Genomic DNA, 18,714 nt, shown 5'->3' with positions numbered 1-18,714 from the left:
TACTGTCTTAGGCTTTTCTAGTTCTCCAATGCTCTCGTTAGGCTTTTGATTGGAGGTGGGCAAATGGAGACCTTCCCAGAGGCCGTTGGACTGCAACTCCCAGCATTTCTGCAACTCCCAGCTGTGCTGGCTAGAACTGATGGGTGATGCAATCCAAAAATAATCTGGGGAACTGTGTTGTGCTCACCCATATTTTAGAGTCTAAAGTTTAGACAATAAGCAACATCTTATGTTCAGATAAAAGCAGCAGTCAAGACCCTTCACTGTAACTGTGGGAGAGGAAGCAGCACAGGATATAGTGAATAGACCACTTAAAAAAAATAATGTATTTAAATTAAAAATATACAAAAACAGCAATCATTACAATCCTCCAAAATCACATACACGTTAAGAGCATCAGATGGCATTTACCAAACTATGTTAACACATTTCTCTGTAGATCAACATGGAAGGTTGGGAGATCAATGAAAGAATATGTATAATTATTACAATACTGAATATAAAAAAGAGCCCAATTTTGTGAAATGAGTCTGTTTTGGAATTGTGGTACATTAATTGCGAATGTGAAGAGCTTCTTCATGTTCATCAAGCAATAGCGGAGGAAACTGCTCAGCTTCATCATTCCTCTTCACAGCCGTAGTACTCAAATCATATCCAAGTGATTGCATATCCAGTTCCCATCCACCCAACACAATGTGTGCACACGATTCTACTTCCCTCCCCAAGTAGAAATAAGGAGGGCCCATGATAGTTGTTCAGAGGAATATCTGAAACTGAACTGTGGAGTAGTTCTTTTAGTTCCTGCTGAAGCTCTTTCATGATTTAATTTTCTGGTATTTTACATATCTGACCTGGCTGGATAGCTCAGCGAATTAGGCATCTGGCTGTGGAGTCAGAGGTTGGGAGTTCAATTCCCCACTGGGCCTCCTGGGAGGAGAGCCAACCTGTGTGGCCTTGGGTAAGCTGCACAGTTGCAAAGCATCCTCAGGAGAAATGAGTGGTAAATCACTTCTGACTATTCTCTACCCAGAAAACGCGGAAAATGGTTGCCATAAATCAGAATTGACTTGACATCACATACTTTTTATATTTTACACTTATGTGTTTTGCATGATTTTCCAAAAACATTGCATTCCCAGAAACCTCCCACTAAAGCATTCCTTATAATATTTTTGTAGTTTTGAAAACAAGAAACATTCTCCTAGCAACTACATATAAACACTTACCATTTATATAACTGATTGTGTCATTTTTGTAAGTTTACCATTCATTCAATTTATTTATATAAGATGGTGACTAAGAGCCTTGTATTGATCACACTTAATTTCTGAGAGAGAACAAGAAGGTCGTGATGGTGCAGAAACAGTGGTGCCTCGCTTTACAATGTTAATTCGTTCCAGCGAAATTGCTGTAGAACGAAAACATCGTAAAGTGATTTTAAAAATAGAAACGCGTTAAAACCCGATTAATGTGTTCCTATGGGCTTGAAACTCACCGTCCAGTGAAGATCCTCCATAGCGCAGCCATTTTCGCTGCCCGTGCAGTGAGGAATCTGTCCCAGAAAACAGCGGGCGGCCATTTTTTTACCCGCCGGCCATTTTGAAACCACCGATCAGCTGTGCGAAAATCTTCGTTTTGAGTTAATTGGTTAGCGAAGCAGGTAACCGATCATCGCAAAGCAAAAAAAACCCCATAGGAAACATCATTTTGCGATCGCTTTTGCGATCACAAAATCTTCTTCGTGATGCGATATCGTCGTTAAACGAAGTGCTCGTCTTGCGAGGCAGCACTGTATTATTATTATTCTGTCTCAGAACCCACCTGTCAAAGCTTTGATGCAGTTATGTTTACTCCGGGCAGGTCCAAACATTATGATTATTGTGGGAGACATCATGTCTGCCTGCCTGTCTATATACCTGTCTGTATCTATATATAGGTAAAGACCTCTTGGACTTGGAAGAAAGTTTCTGCTAACATGTATGTGAATGTTCAAAGATGCATGGACAATATCTGTACTTCCTATATTTTTTGAACAAATCATAAGCTGTGAAGTTACCATCAGTGGTAGGAAAAGGACATGTTTCTTGGCCTTCGCATCCCACTTCAGGAATCCCACAATTCAGTCAAGTAAGAGGCATCACTTATAAATGGTTAAATGTCCTTCATCTGAAAATGCACCCCTTCTTTCATGATTACTTCCAAATATTGTATACCCAGATGTTGTACAAAACTAAGCTGTTTGCCTTTCTTTTCTGTTTTGTGTCAGTGACATTAGAAACAACAGCCATGTTAATCACAAGATTTCATTCTAAATTAGTAACAATTGGTGGTGCTTAGGTGACTGATGCTTTTAGCACAAAAGGAAATTGTTTTGTCCTTTTGCATGCTTGTAGCACTTCAAATAATCATTTATTTGTTATTTAGTAGAGGATGGAGGGGAAGGGAGGAAGAGAGGGGAGGAAGGAGTAAGCACAATCTGGACAGCACCTTTTTCTGTGTTAAATTTTTGATTTAAACTTGGTTATCTTTCTAGTCTCCTATCCTACAGTACTAGAAAAGTGGTGTACATTTGAATGACAAAAAGAATAATTGCTGAGAGTATTCTTGTTTCCTGGTGGTATTAAAAAAACACAGAAACATCCCACTAAAGCATTACCTATGTAATTTTTGTAAACAATTACTGTTGTGTGATCAATGCAGTACATTTAATATAGATATCATGAGAGATTTTAGTAAGGAAAGAAATAATGTATTTGGCATCTTCTGGGTATTTTGCTGCAAGGGACCCTCATGTGGTGAAATTATGTGGAAATCATTTGAATGCTGGATACTTACATTCATTTGTAGTTGTTCCATGGGCTAGTTTTGTTGATACAGTAGGACCCCTCGTATCTGCAGGTGATTGGTTCCAAACCACATCCCCATGGATGCTGAAAGGCACAGATTATATCAAATGCTATACATTGCATGGTTTCTGGCTCCCTCTAGTGGTCAGTTCTGGTAACTTTATCCTTAGAAATATATATTTCTTGGAATTTTCTTTTAATATTTTTATACCGTGGATAAGTGAATCAGTGGATATGGATCCCACAGATACAGGAGTACTGTATTTAGCATCTCACTGATCACTGTGTCTGTTGTTTAGAAACAGTAAGAAAATGGCCGCTTTAAGAATATATAAAAAAGGAGTAACTGAAATAGATGAGATGTCCAGCCAGAACTTGGAAAAGTTCCTTTGTGGAACTCCAGTTCTCAGTATCCTCGCAGCAATGCCCATTCTGACTGAGATTCATGGAGTTGTGATCCAACAAAGTAACTTTTCCAAGTTCTTGATATATCTGCTTCTGCAGCATGTTTCTAACAGCATCTGACCAGTTGTGTCTAGGAAACTCAGAATAATGGCATATAAGCAACAGTCCTCCTTGCTTTTTGTTTATGAGTACTTCGTATTACGATATATGTTACCACTGAACCTGGGGTCCCCCCCCCCAATTTTTCTCATGATAACTCAGAACTGTGGAACCTGTGGCCCTCTAGAGGCTGTTGGACTGAGCTTCCCATCAGTCCTAGCCAGCCCGGCCTAGGGCAATGGGAGTTGCAAAAGGTATTATTGATTTATTTATTGTATTTTTACCCCACCTATCTGTATCTTTACCCCGCCTATTAGGCATTTATAATCATGTTTCTAATTATGGCTACAATGGATTTTGGTGTATGTGGTTTTTTCCTTAATGATATTGAGCTGTCTACTACAAACCCAAGATATAGTTCCATTAGTCGTAGTCGTAGTCGTAGTCGTAGTCGTCGTCGTCGTCGTAGTAGTAGTAGTAGTAACAACAACAACAACAACAACAACAACAACAATAATAATAAACATGCATCATGCACTACATTCAAAAAGTGATGTAGTCTTATTATTGTATATGTATATTTACCATGAAAAATTAGAGGCTGTGGATTACTGCACCTACAGCAGGTAGTAGAGGAGGAAAAACAAAGCCTAAATTATTACATCAGTACAAACAGAAAAATTACTTAAGGCAGTGAAAATGGAGAATATTTTGAAAACAACAGAAACAGAGTCTCAATATAAGAAACAACAATTTGAAAATAAATTCACAAGATTGCACAAAGAGATTACAAAGTTAGACATGCAAAGTTAGTGCACTGCTCATTATGTGAAAAATATAACTTGCTGGCTTCCAAAAACCCATGGGATCATCAGGTAGAGAAGGTGTCAGAAAATGAGGAAGTCAAGCTCTTGTGGGATTTCCGGATCCAAATGGATAGATAGACAGCTTGAACATAACACACCAGACATAGTAGTACTACGGTATAATGAAGAAATGTCTGGATCATTGACATTGCAATTCCAGAGTATTGCAGAGTTGAAAATAAAGAATTGGAAAAACCAACAAAACACAGAAACCTGGCAAACAAAACGTCTTGCCTCTGGAAGAAATGCACTTCAATGGGCCCCATAGTCATTGGGACTTTGGGAATAATATCAAGAAATTTCACATAGTATTACAAGCAGTTGCAGATCTCAGAAATCATACCATCAGAGCTACAAAAATCAGTAGTATTAGGAATCGCATACATAGTGTGTTGATATTTAACAGATACTTAGAGTTTTGGTTAAAACTTGTATCTGTTATATAATACCAGTCAATGTTTTTATAATTTTGACTGTACCTGGTGTTTGTGACAGTCTCTTCTTCTAGGGACTCTCTGGGACTGTGCAGCCTGCCCAAGGCTACACTGGCTAACTGTTCTCCCAGGATGCACAGTGGTAAATCAAATTCCTTATGTTTTAGTTGTCATCAGTTCAGACTGAATAAATTATGAGCTTGAACGCAACTAGTTACAGTTACTTGCAGTTAATTCTTTCTTATAATATTGAAGCTATAATTCTAAATTCCATCATGACTGTAATATAATAAGGGATAGCCTCACTTGTGTAAGTATAACTGTTTTAATAACTTTTATAGTTATGCCTTTGTACTTACGTGTTTCTTGTACCACAGACTAGTAGATCCTGATGCTTTTTTTAGTGAATCCTAATGTTTTGTTAGGCATACAGGAGGCAGTGTAACTTCCAGTGTCCTCATGCTCGTAATTAACAAAGCCCTGGTGGGATTCTTGAACACACACCAGGGGCACCCCAAGAATTGTACCAGTGACTTGTTAATTGTTAGGTGAAAGCAAATGAAATCAACTTATAACTAAAGTGTCTAAGTTGCTTTAAAATAAAAAGAGTCTGCCTCTTTTGGCTTTGGAATTGGACAGAATAACAGAACAAAACCAAAATATTGTGGCACATTTAAGACTAATAACTTATTTCATTATGAGCCGACATGCATTATAATCCATTTTCTCAGACATGTGTAGTACAGTATTTAGGCCACGGGTTTATATACACAGTATACAGGTGTCAGACCGGGGAGCAGGTGAAGTGAAGACACAGGTAATGAACTTTGAAAGTGCTAATAGCATTATTGATGCACATAATGAACTTTCAAAGTGTTAACTGCTAGAAATGGAAGATTTGAGAGTTGAGGAAGCTTATAAATGTAATTAGCTGTTTTGGAGAACTTCCAGTCCACAAACAACTTTGGGTATGTTTTGGATCTACAGAGACTATATGTGCCATTTATAAAGTGCATGAGGAATAATGCAAGCATTAACCTATTAACTGGCAGTAATTTCCTGTTACAATTTGCACCCTTTTCATACCAGTATAGGTAACTTACATGATTCTGGCCATTGTAAACATTCATATAAATTACTATACAGTTAGTTATCTTTATTATTTTCACATAGGCATCTCACAGTAATGTTTACTTGGTTTGCCTTGGTTCATTGTGGTCTCGAATGGTTTGGTTGGACTTGGGTGGTAGAGCTAATACATGGATGAGCCTCCCATACTGAGATGGATTCAGTATGAAGTCCTAATGTCCTTTTGATCACTCACTATTATTTGTATGTAATTCATGTAGCACTTCCAGTGCCATAGTGATACATTACTATGTGGCACTTTAGTTCATGGCGTTTTGCAAAGTGCTGTAAGAAAGACAGACCTCTGCCCTGAGGAGGTTAAAGTCCAAATCAGGGATTAGGGAGCTTTGGCCATTCTTGTGTTGAAACACAAATGCCACATAGGTTGTCTTGGCTAGCTGTGGCTGATAGGAGTTGGAGTACAGCATCAAAGGGCAATATAAATATACTGCTGGAGGAAAGTAGAGTATGATAGCGATATAAGCAGGGGTTCTCAGGAACAACAGCAACAACAAAGAATACCTGCTCATCATGAGAGAGAGAATAGCCATGGGATTAGAAGTACAGTGGTGCCTCGCATAGTGATGTTAATCGGTGCGGCAAAAATCGCCGCTAACCAAAAACATCGCTATGCGATTTAAAAAACCCAATTGAAACACATTGAAACCCCTTCAATGTGTTCCAATGGGGGAAAAACTTACCTTTAAGTGAAAATCCTCCATATGGCAGCCATTTTCGCTGCCCGGTAAGCGAGGAATCTGTCCCAAAAAAGAGTGGGAGGCCATTTTTTTTTCTGGCTGCCATTTTGGAACCGCCGATCAGCTGTTGGAAAAAAAATGGTATGCGAAAATCGGTAAGTGAAACAGCTTACCGATCATCGTAAAGTGATTTTTAACCATTCAAAACATTGTTATGCGATCGCTTTTGCGATCGCAAAAACCTAATCGCTACCTGGATTTGTCGTTAAACGGGGCACTTGTTAAGCGAGGCACCACTGTACAAATTTCCAGGAATGGGAAGGAATTTTCCTGGCTGTGGCACCCCAGTACCAAAGGAGCATGTCTGAACTTGTGTTTGTAGAAGAGCAGTAACCCATCCTGAGTTAAGAATCCTGCTAGAAAGGGGATCAATGACCCCTTTCATCAGGTGCACTAATTTGACATTTTAGTTTCAGATCTCCAAGTGTCATGTAATTGAAATGGCATCAGTTGGTGGCATCATCCCTTTACCAGATGGAAGTATCGGTAGACTCACAACAATTCTGGGATTTGGAAAAATACAGTCAATATTTAATGTGGGTAGAAGGGGAAGGGAGTAAATACAGTGGACCCTCTACTTACGGAATTAATTTGTATTGGAACAGTGGCTGCAGGTCGAAAAGTCTGTAGGTCGAGTCTCCATTGACCTACAATGCATTGAAAACCGATTAATCCCATAACCGGCCATTTTTGTTCCATTTTTGTTCCATTTTGGGTTTTTTCTGGTCTGTAGGTCTATTCTATGGCTGCAAGTTGAACCTAAATTTTGTGGCCAGAGAAATCTGTAACTCGAAAAGTGTGTAAGTCGAGGGTCCACTGTAGCTAAATAGGCAATTGACCACAAAATGCTGACCAATTGGTGGGAAATTAGCATGAGAGAACTGGGGGCAGGGAATACAGACCGACTGAAAACCTGAACGGTATAACTTTGCACAGCATGTTTTCTTGTGGCTCTGCTTATATATTGAAGTGAAGGACTGGGAAGGTAATGTGGGTGTGCATGAGCTTTATACATATCAATCTATCCTTCATTTGAGGCAGATCAGAGTCAGAAAGTCAAAGTCAGACCTTTGATTTCGCTGATATTCCAGAACAGAATTGCTTGATAAAGGAGAAAAAGCTATTTCAAAACGCACATTACTTGTTGACTGTGCCTGATGGCATAAATGTTTATAACGCTTGTAAATGTAAGCCATATCTAGCTGTGAAACACATAAATATCTTACAAACGTCTGATCCTGTTGTGAAATCTGCCCGGCTCTTGGCTCCATACAATATTTGCTTTATAAGTAATGATTTTTTAAAAATGCATTAACTCTTCTGTGTTGCATAGGGCAAAGCAACCTGCTGCATCTTTAGGAATCATTTGTTTAAATATTATTTTGACCTCTCCCCCTTTTTGGAAAAATGAAAAATAATAGGGGTGCTCAAAGTTGTTGTACATTCTCAAAGTACAGCTTTGTAATAAAAAAAGATGCAAATATTCACATGAAGGATAAATATGTAGTTGATATGAACTGTACAGGGTAAATATTGGGCACAATCAAAATAAAGTTTTATTTGGTCCTATTGGGTTATATTCTGATTGAGCTCTACTTTAGCCCTGCTAAAATTGATGAGTGAAGTAAATTGTGACCAATTTAAATGTCATTAATTTTGAAGGAATAAAAATCCCATTGTCTGGATTGAAACCCAAGAGTATTCAATTGACCTGAACTCCTATCACTAAAACCGGGGGGGGGGGGGAGTTCCCTCCCCCCTGTATTCCCAAATCCAAACTCCAGGGATTAATGCCGCAGAACAGCGTGTGAATTATTGCAAGGAAAGAGAAGAATGTATAAATAGTACTCCTCTCGTGAAGTTTTAGGTATATCCATGGATTTCAAGAGAAGAGATTTAATCAAGTGTTTAAGTCTCCCATTGAAATCCAAGAATTTAGAAGTGCTTAACTTGGTTCTGCTGGTCAGTATTTCATTACTGCTGTGGGGTTGTCATGATTTAGTCCCCTCGTATTCTGTGACTAGCTTCATAAATTATTGAGCAAGAATTTGGCAGGTGATTCAACTTGTCAGGAGACTGAGTTCTATCTCCTTAGGCTTGGGTAGGGACAAAAGGCTTTATTTACACTAAATCAGATCATAAGTACAAAGGTGTTACCACTCAGCTACTATTTTTAACAACTGTTTGAACAATTATCACTATTTATAAATAAGTAGAAAAGAGAGTGAACAAGGAATGTAGTGAGGAAGGAGCCAACTTCTGCCAGATCCAGTATCCTTTGGGCTCAGGGCCATAGCCACAAGACGGGCAGGGCAGAAAGGTGGGCAAGAGCAGGAGTGGTCCTAAGTAATTTCCAACATCCTTAGATTAGGTGATGATTAAGCACAGTTTCAGCAGTCCTTGTATTGCCTCAGCTGGACTCTGGTTATCAGGGCTGGTTAGGATTGAACTCCAAGACAGGCGGTTGCTCAATGGATTAAATTGAATTGTCAGTCTTAATCAGAATAGACCCAGTTATGTGTTCCACTGATCAATGTCCCTGCTCTATTTGGTAACAACAACTGGATTTTCCTCTTCATCTGTAGAATTTCTTTATACTTTTTCCTAGTTGTATTTATGTTAAAATAAATACATCATAGTAGCAAAAGGAAAATATTATTTCATTTTTATATCCAAGTCTGATATTAAAAAATGGGAACTCAGTTCTGAAGGATTGAAAAGGAGGCTTTGAAAATCTACTTATAATATAATGTTCCACTCATTAATAATGCTTGCAAGTGTGTGCTTATTATACCATAAACATGACCTTTAAAATGTATTATGAAAAACCAGCTGTGGAACTTGCTAGGTCAGAGGCTTTTAAATGTCAAAAAAAGCACAATGCCTTTACATTAATGTGGCTTTACAACAACTCTGTACTTACTTGCAATAGATTTCCTATGGTTTAAGGTTTATTTAGCATCAGGGAAGATTTCTGTTTATCATATTTTTAAAAATTGCTCATTTGCAACCACACTTCGCAACCACTTCGCAACACAAACATTTTTGTTTCTATTGAAATCCTTGTCATGGAATCAATCACCTCTTGAGCCCTTGTAACTGATGTTTGGTTTGCACATTGCCTATCAGGAATTTTTGGGCAGGGATTTTTGATACCTGCAGAAAGCTAGCCACTGAAAACCATCTGCCACTGAAAATTGTCAAGGTTTCCCGGGTTTGCAGCAGTATTTTAATACCCATTTAATCCTTTTGCTTTTACTTGTTTCAATGTTGATTGCTTATTTTATTATTGTTATAAAATAGTAAAAAAGCTATTTATTCAGTTTTTAGTACATTAGGAAGTATTCAGTGTGCCTGCTGTATTTTCTTGATTGAGGCTTCATTTCTGTTTAATTAGAGGCTGTCTGTTCTTTTCATTGCCCATGCCTTGGTAGTTAAGGCTATTTGAACGATAGAGATCAACAGAGCTGGGCTTCCCTGAAGTTGCTGCTATAATTGCTACTATTTCTCAATACTTTAGTAAATAAATGCCAGTGCTATGATTATTAATATTAAAAACAAAATAGTAGATTAGTAAATGTATTTCACTCAACATGTTGTAAATAATTTTTGTTTTCAAAGAATAACTAATATTTAATAGCATAGAATGTTATTACTGTAGAGAATGTTTCCACCCACTGGAGCCGTGGCCCAAGTAGAAAATTAGAAAAAATGCGGCAAAGTGCATGGCAGCCATTTATTTTATTCAAACGAATAGTCAAACTAATAGTCAAACTATCCAGTATCTTTGCCAAGAAAACTCCATGAACAGAAACAAAAGGCTAAAAGATATGACGCTGGAAGATGAGCCCCTCCGGTCGGAAGGCGTCCAACATGCTACTGAGGAAGAGCGGAGGACAAGGACAAGTAGCTCCAGAGCTAATGAAGGGGTTGGGCCAAAGCCGAAAGGATGCTCAGCTGTGGACATGCCTGGAAGTGAAAAGAAAGTTCGATGCTGCAAAGAAAAATATGGCACAGGAACCTGGAATTTAAGATCTATAAACCTTGGTAAGCTGGATGTGGTCAAACAGGAGATGGCAAGAATAAACATTGACATCCTGGGCGTCAGTGAACTAAAATGGACGGGAATGGGCAAATTCAATTCAGATGATTATCATATCTACTATTGTGTGCATGAATCCCGTAGAAGAAATGGAGTAGCCCTCATAGTCAACAAAAAGCAAAAAAACCAAAGCATGCTGCTTATATACCGCCCCATAGTGCTTCAAGCACTCTCTGGGCTGTTTACAAGTTAATTATGCAGGCTACACCTTGCCTCCCCAGCAAGCAGGGTACTCATTTTACCAACCTCGGAAGGATAGAAGGCTGAGTCAACCTTGAGCTGGCTACCTGGGATTTGAACCCCAGGTCGTGAGCAGAAAGAGTGGGAAAAGCTGTACTGGGATGCAATCTCAAAAATGATAGAAAGATTTCAATACGAATCCAAGGCAGACCTTTCAACATCACAGTAATCCAAGTTTATGCACCAACCACCGATGCTGAAGACACTGAAATTGACCAATTCTATGAAGACTTACAACACCTTCTAGAACTGACACCAAAGAAAGATGTTCTTCTCATTATAGGGGACTGGAATGCTAAAGTAGGGAGTCAAGAAATAAAAGGAACAATAGGTCTTGGAGTTCAAAACAAAGCAGGGCAAAGGCTAATAGAGTTTTGTCAAGAGAAGAAGCTGGTCAGCACAAACACTTTTTTCCAACAACGCAAGAGGCGACTCTACACATGGACATCACCAGATGGGCAATACCGAAATTAGATTGATTATATATTCTCTGCAGCCAAAGATGGAGAAGCTCTATACAGTCAGAAAAAACAAGACCTGGAGCTGACTGCGGCTCTGGTTATCAGCTTATTATAGCAAAACTCAAGCTTCAACTGAAGAAAGTAGAAAATACCACTGGGCTCATCAGGTATAATCTAAACCAAATCCCTTATGAGTACACAGTGGAAGTGAAGAACAGATTTAAGGAACTCGATTTGGTGGACAGAGTGCCTGAAGAACTATGGGTGGAGGCTCGTAACATTGTACAGGAGGCAGCAACAAAAACCATCCCAAAGAAAAGGAAATGCAAGAAAGCCAAGTGGCTGTCCAACGAGGCTTTACAAACAGCAGAGAAGAGAAGGGAAACAAAATGTAAGGGAGATAGGGAAAGTGACAGAAAATTGAATGCAGACTTCCAAGGAATAGCAAGGAGAGACAAGAGGGCCTTCTTAAATGAACAGTGCAAAGAGGAATATAATAGGGAAAAACCAGAGATCTGTTAAAAAAAATTGGAGATATTGAAGGAACATTTTGTACAAAGATGGACATGATAAAGGACAAAAATGGTAGGGACCTCACAGAAGTAGAAGACATCAAGAAGAGGTGGCGAGAATACACAGAGGAATTATACCAGAATGATCTGGATGTCCCGGACAACACAGATAGTGTGGTTGCTGACCCTGAGCCAGACATCCTGGAGAGCAAAGTCAAGTGGGATTTAGAAGGCATGGCTAACAACAAGGTGTGGAGGTGATGACATTCCAGTGGAACTATTTAAAATCTTAAAATATGAAACTGTTAAGGTGCTACACTCAATATACCAACAAGTTTGGAAAGCTCAGCAGTGGCCAGAGGATTGGAAAAGATCAGTCTACATCCCAATACCAAAGAAGGGCAGTGCCAAAGACTGCTCCAACTACCGTACAATTGCACTCATTTCACACGCTAGCAAGGTTATGCTCAAAATCCTACAAGGTAGGCTTCAGCAGTATGTGGACCGAGAACACCCAGAAGAACAAGCTGGATTTTGAAGGGGCAGAGGAACTAGAGACCAAATTGCTAACATGCACTGGATTATGGGGAAAGCTAGAGAGTTCCAGAAAAACATCTATTTCTGTTTCATTGACTACGCAAAAGCCTTTGACTGTATGGACCACAAAAAACTATGGAAAGTCTTTAAAGAAATGGGAGTGCCTGACCACCTTATGTATCTCCTGAGAAATCTATATGTGGAACAGGAAGCAACAGTTAGAACTGGATATGGAACAACTGATTGGTTCAAAATTGGGAAAGGACTACGACAAGGCTGTATATTGTCTCCCTACTTATTTAACTTATATGCAGAATACATCATGCAAAAGGCAGGAGTGGACAAATCCCAAATTGGAATTAAGATTGCCGGAAGAAGTATAAACAACCTCAGATATTCAGATGATACCACTTTGATGGCAGAAGATGAGGAGGAATTAAAGAACCTCTTAATGATGGTGAAAGAGGAGAGTGCCAAAAATGGTCTGAAGCTCAACATAAAAAAACAACAACCCTAAGATCATGGCCATTGGTCCCATCACCTCCTGGCAAATAGAAAGGGAAGATATAGAGGAAGTGACAGCGACAGACTTTACTTTCTTGCGCTCCATGATCACTGCAGATGGGGACAGAAATTAAAAGACGCCTGGGGAGGAAAGCGATGACAAACTTAGACAGCATCTTAAAAAGCAGAGACATCACATTGCCGACAAAGTCCACATAGTCAAAGCTACAGTTTTTCCAGTAGCAATGTATGGAAATGAGAGCTGTAGCATAAAGAAGGCTGACCACCAAAGAACTGATGCTTTTGAACTGTGGTGCTGGAGGAGACTCTTGAGAGTCCCCTGGACTGCAAAGAGAACAAACCTATCTATTTTGAAGGAAATCAACCCTGAGTGCTCACTGGAAGGACAGATCCTGAAGCTGAGGCACCAATACTTTGGCCATCTCATGAGAAGACTCCCTGGAACAGACCCTGATGTTGGGAAAGTGTGAAGGCAAGAGGAGAAGGGGATGACAGATGACGAGATGGATGGACAGTGGCATCAAAGCTACCAACATGAATTTGAGGAATTCTCCGGGAGGCAGTGGAAAAAACTCCAGGAGGCAGTGGAAAACAGGAGGGCCTGGCGTGCTCTGGTCCATGGGGTCACGAAGAGTCGGACATGACTTAATGAGTAAACAACAACAAAAGTTACATGAAAAACTAAACATTCGTCTCAGGGCCTTGTCTGATAAGAAGGGAGGAGAGGCCTCCAAAATTTATCTAACAGTCTCTTTAAAAACAGCTTACATTCTCTAGGGTTTCCTGTGTACCCATGTCAAAATTCATTCTCCTGGTCTTAATTATTACTGACCATCTGAGGCCAGTTTCACTGTGGAAAGAGCCAGCTTTATTCTAAGCTTTCTCTTTAACCTTTGTGGAGAAGTTAAAACTTGTAATTATTTAAATTTCAAATATGTAAGAAGGAGAAACTTAATTTCACACAATTACACAGAAATAGTTTATTTAATATTAAAGCTATTTATTAATCTAATAAATTAAGTGCACTTCAATTAGTTAACTATGGCGTTGGATTTTACTTGATTATGTTGGGAGAAAACCCTTTATTTAAGCCAATCTATAAATAGTTAAATAAAAATATACTAATTAGTCACTTTGATCAAGCCTCTCCATCTGTAGCCACTGAGATGCCATTCATAGTTTTTTTCTCCAATTCTCCAATCATCCAGGCAGAATTCTAGGAGATCCAAACCATAGACCCACATTTACTGACACCTGTGGTTTATTCACCTGGACCATTATCTATCTCCATGGCTGCTTTGCCGTCTTAGGCACGTGCTTCCTCTTTTATTGTATAGAACATGAAGCTGCTGTAGTGCTTCCTAGGTGTTGTAGTTCTCTGGGAAGCACCCTGTATAGAGGCTAAAGGACAGCAAAATTAGAACTCCCAAGAAGTTCTAGTTTTCCTGTACAACAGCTTCCTTGTTGTACAGGAAACATACAGTAGCTCTGAGATAGCCAGGCAGCCTTTGAGGCAGGCCCTTGTTCAGGTAACAAAAAGTAGGGGTCTATAGGAGTGGGTCTCTGGCCTGGAACTCTCATAATCATTCCAGGGAAAGTCTTAATTTTGGGAATTGGAGTCTACCCCCTGGGTGAGAGGAAACACCCAAAAGTAAATTGCACATCTCTGGTAGGTACACTGCCTTGAGAGTAAGGTCTTTGTGCATTTGGCTACTCTGGAAAGTGGCCCTTGGCCCTGTTGAAGTTGCTCGCTGCAGTGTACATGCTCTCCATTTTCTTACAAAGAAAAGAGAGTGACACCTTATGAGAGCTTTACAAATGACTGGGAATATGATCCCAGATCTATTTTGTCTCAGTCCAACACTATTAAGCACTATAATAGTACTCTGCAACTATAAGAGCTGCTGTCAGTCAGGCAGACAGTACTGGGGTAGATGATGGGACAATGGTCTGCTGCAGTGTTTTGTTTGGGAACTATGTTGTGCTACTATAGCCATCTTCAGATACCTCCCACTCCAGAGGATCAGACCCATATTAATGGATTTAAATGAAGGGAAATTGGTAGTTGCCCATGAAACAGACTATGGGTGTGATCAGACAAACAGCAGTTTGGTCTGCACTGGTGTTGGGCTGGTTTGCTCCTTTTCCCAGTGACCACATAATTTATGTGCCATTGGAATCAGGCTTGATAGATGCCTAGCCTCACCATTTTGTGTCCTTGTCAGCAGCTACTGGTTTGTTGTTGTGGTTTTTTAAATGGTATGGGCAAGTTTGCTTCATTTTGGTTTGATTCCAGTGTGTGTGATCGATGGGGATTGAAACAAAGTCAGTAGATGGCAGACCCTTTGGTGAAGTGCTTAATGATCTTGAGAAATGGAAAGCTTCCATGCCACTCACCTTTGGAGTAGAAGCGAAAGGAAGTTTTGCATTTCTTTGTAAGTTTTCCTAAGTGACACAGCACACCAGCAATGCTTTGACATTTTTTTAAAAAATCCTTTCAAAATACCATTGATACATTAGCAGCTATTTAAAAGAAATGCAAAACTTTCTTTCCCTTCAAAGGTCAGAGGAGTGAAACCTTTTCATATCTCAAAACTATTAAATGGCCTCACTGAAAGGACCAAATGACACCCAACAAGACTCTTAACAAACTTGGAAGATCAGTCTTGATTTTGCTAAACAGGGTCTCTTGAGGTGTGATCTTCACATGAGGATGCAAGGATCAGCCCAAATGACATAGTACATCTCAAAGCAACCCTAATTAGCCTGATCCAGCCTGATCTATTTTGAGGCAATTGGGCCATCTAGTCACACCCTACCTTCAAAAGGATGAACTGTTTTTTGCTCTACGTTTTTAAACAGAGGTTGGATGATGATCTGTCAGGGATGGTTTATCTGTGATTTCTGAATTGGATGGGAATTGGACTAGGTGAGTCTCATGATTCCTTCCAGTTCTACAGTTGTATGATTTTGTGATTCTTGTATAAGGGAGGTTCATGTGTTTCAATGGAATAATACTAACACTGAAATATCAAATTCCAATTTAGGATGTGAACATACTGTATTGTTATACTGTCATTCTAGATTCTTAATTCTAAATAAGAAAAATCATTTTTCCTCTTATATCATCTTAAGTGTGTTTTATTAAATTAAAAAATTGACTTGTTTTAAATGAAAAGAAAGCTATCAGTCACCAAAATCCTGTTGTTTAAATTTACACTGGCAGAAGATGATGATATCATCAGCTGCAACTGGTAAAATGTAATTTAGACCAATTGAAAGTTCCTTATTTCGCCATTTTAGATAAGATAAGAATGTCCCTAGACTTTCTGTTTGCCCTGAGGAGGCTTTTGGGGCCTTGGGAGAGAGCAGGCAGACATTAATCACCAAATATCACCACCAGAGCACTGCTGGCCATCCCAGTAGCAATTTTTGGTAATTAAAGGCTCCCCGCTTCCATCCAGAGGCTCTCAAAGGCTTCTCCAGGGCAAAGGGAGGCCCTAGGGAGCCTCAGAACCTAAAAGAGAGGAATGCCTAGTGTTTAAAATCATTTATGTTTGTATTAATTTTATTCCTTGTTGCAATTCATTTTATCTAGTTTTATTGTGAGCTGCCTCTCATTCCATTCTTGGAAGCTGGGATGCAGATGGAATAAAGACATAAATAAAGTGGTGATATTTTGGAGGCTAAAGCTGTTTGTGTACCGCACTGCTTTCTTTGTGCCTAATTCTCTTAGATGCAGTAGAGGCTACTAGCATTGGTGAAAGCTTTACCTCTTAATCTGATTAGTTTCTATACATATGGGAAGAGGGACATGATGAGTTGATCCTACACATCTGACAGCAAATCAGCTCGGGTCACCTGCTGTTTTGGGTAATAACCTTTACCTTGCTTTTCCACATACAGCTCATTGCTTTGAGTCAACAAGTATGCATTTCATGGTCAGGCCCTGGAGTAGTGGGTTTAATTGATTGTCATTTCTCCTGAATTGAATACTTATGTACTTCTACAGCTTCCGCTCAAAGTTATTACTCCCACAGGAATTTTATTATGAACGATTGGATGGAAGTTTATTAATCTTATCTATTTTGTGGTGGCTAGCTAAGCCAGCGTTTTATGCTGGTTATGTGGCTTGTAAATGGATATATTAAAAAGAGATGATTAGACATAACAATGCTGAATACTTCTCCATGTTAGCCCTATTTCACTATTTTTAATGTTGCTTTTTAAGGCCCTAGAGATAAGCTGTTTTACTACCACTTAGCAATTTGCTTCGCACAGTCTTTTGTTTCTGAATATAAGTAATGTAAGATTTAAAGTAAATTAAATTAAAATGTAAAAATAAAATTAAAATGTTGAGCCTAAAGGATGTGCATCCACTTTAATATGCAAACTGGATTTTAGTTCCCAGCATTTTTTTACCAATACATGTTTTCCCCAAAGCCCATGAGATTAGCACTCCCGCTAATGGCAAAACCTAGAGTAAGGAGCAGTAGGAATCAATTATTGTGTAGTCCCCTTTGGTATAGCTTAAATGGCAGGGATCAGGGGCTAGGGTTTGTGCACGGCAAACATAGCTATTATTTCAAGCCTTTCTTACCTTGCTCTACCTTAATGCTTTATTGGCTGAACCACAGGTTAGGCTTAGAATAAATAACAGAGGAGCAAAACTGAAATGACTTCTCCCCACTTTCACAAAGAAAGCCACAATTGTAGTCCTTGTTTTAAGAACTTTGCCAGGAGAATATTCAAGAGGTTTTGAAGGAAGAAAAAACTGCTACCTAGCAGTGCATTTCTGGAAACACCCCCCTTTTTATCAAAACAAAACCCATTGTTGCATTCCTACACAAGGAACAATGCCCTATTTTAGTGGAAACAATTAGTCTGTGTCACCAAAGGAACAGATTACTCTTCTTCTCATCTTCTTTCCAAGATGATTTCACAGTTATAGAGCCTAAGGAACAGCACGTATTAATGAGTCCACCTGACTTTTCCTCTAGCTCCAGAAATAAAGTGTCTGAGTTTGTAAATCAAAATTATTTTATTGAGAAGTACATTGAATCTGACTTGATTGTGTCTGGAATCAAATGCAGACCTATGACTCTGAAACACAATCACTGGTTAAACAGATATTCAGGCAAAATTGAAATCAATGAGTACAGAACAATGTACTCGTGTTAGACAGCTAGCCATTTTAAACAAAATCCTTTGCTGAAGCAGTTCAGCTTGTAGAGGCAACTATGATCTTCTGATGAGAATGATGGATATTGTGTTCTTAGCATCCAGGTGTTCCAGTTTTTCACCTAAAATGTAATTAGTTATGAGAGCATTGAATGTTACTGTACTTTAAAAAGGAGTTAGATGTATTATTCCAAGCCCCTTCCTCCAAAGTAGTTACAGTTAATATTTGTTTCATACGTATGTCCTGTAAATAGCTAAAGTTACTTTTAGTTATATTTTAAAAATCTAGATGCAGCATCCTGTAGTGTAGCAGAAGGCAGTGTTATTCCTTCTACACCATTTAGTCAGGCTACAGCACGTGTGTCAAACTCAAGGCCTGCAGGCTGAATCTGGCCCACTGGGCCATTTCATGTGGTACTCACAGTGTTGCCTGCTACTGTACAGGATACAATATGCAGGCACTTACTCGGCCACCCATAATGCTCCACAAGGATGCTGGGAATCGCCCAGTGGGACTTCTAATCCCATCATTCCAAGCAGTGAAGAGTCAGAATGTTCAGCGGCTTGGGTGGCATATAGCACCTTGGGAAATGTAGTCCTCGCTATTGCCCACTCCCATT

The 18,714-nt window shown here is 39.2% G+C and overlaps 1 protein-coding gene across 16 annotated transcripts in view; it reads left to right on the top strand.

Annotated features, from left to right (window-relative positions):
* The window catches only part of ZNF385D (zinc finger protein 385D), a 528,097-nt gene that overhangs the window by 315,501 nt on the left and 193,882 nt on the right, over window positions 1-18,714 (top strand). The gene's annotated exons all lie outside the window — the stretch shown is intronic.

This window comes from Pogona vitticeps, chromosome 6 (genome assembly GCF_051106095.1).
Source record: "Pogona vitticeps strain Pit_001003342236 chromosome 6, PviZW2.1, whole genome shotgun sequence".
NCBI lineage: Eukaryota > Metazoa > Chordata > Lepidosauria > Squamata > Agamidae > Pogona > Pogona vitticeps.
This window is presented reverse-complemented; position numbering and strand designations above follow the sequence as displayed.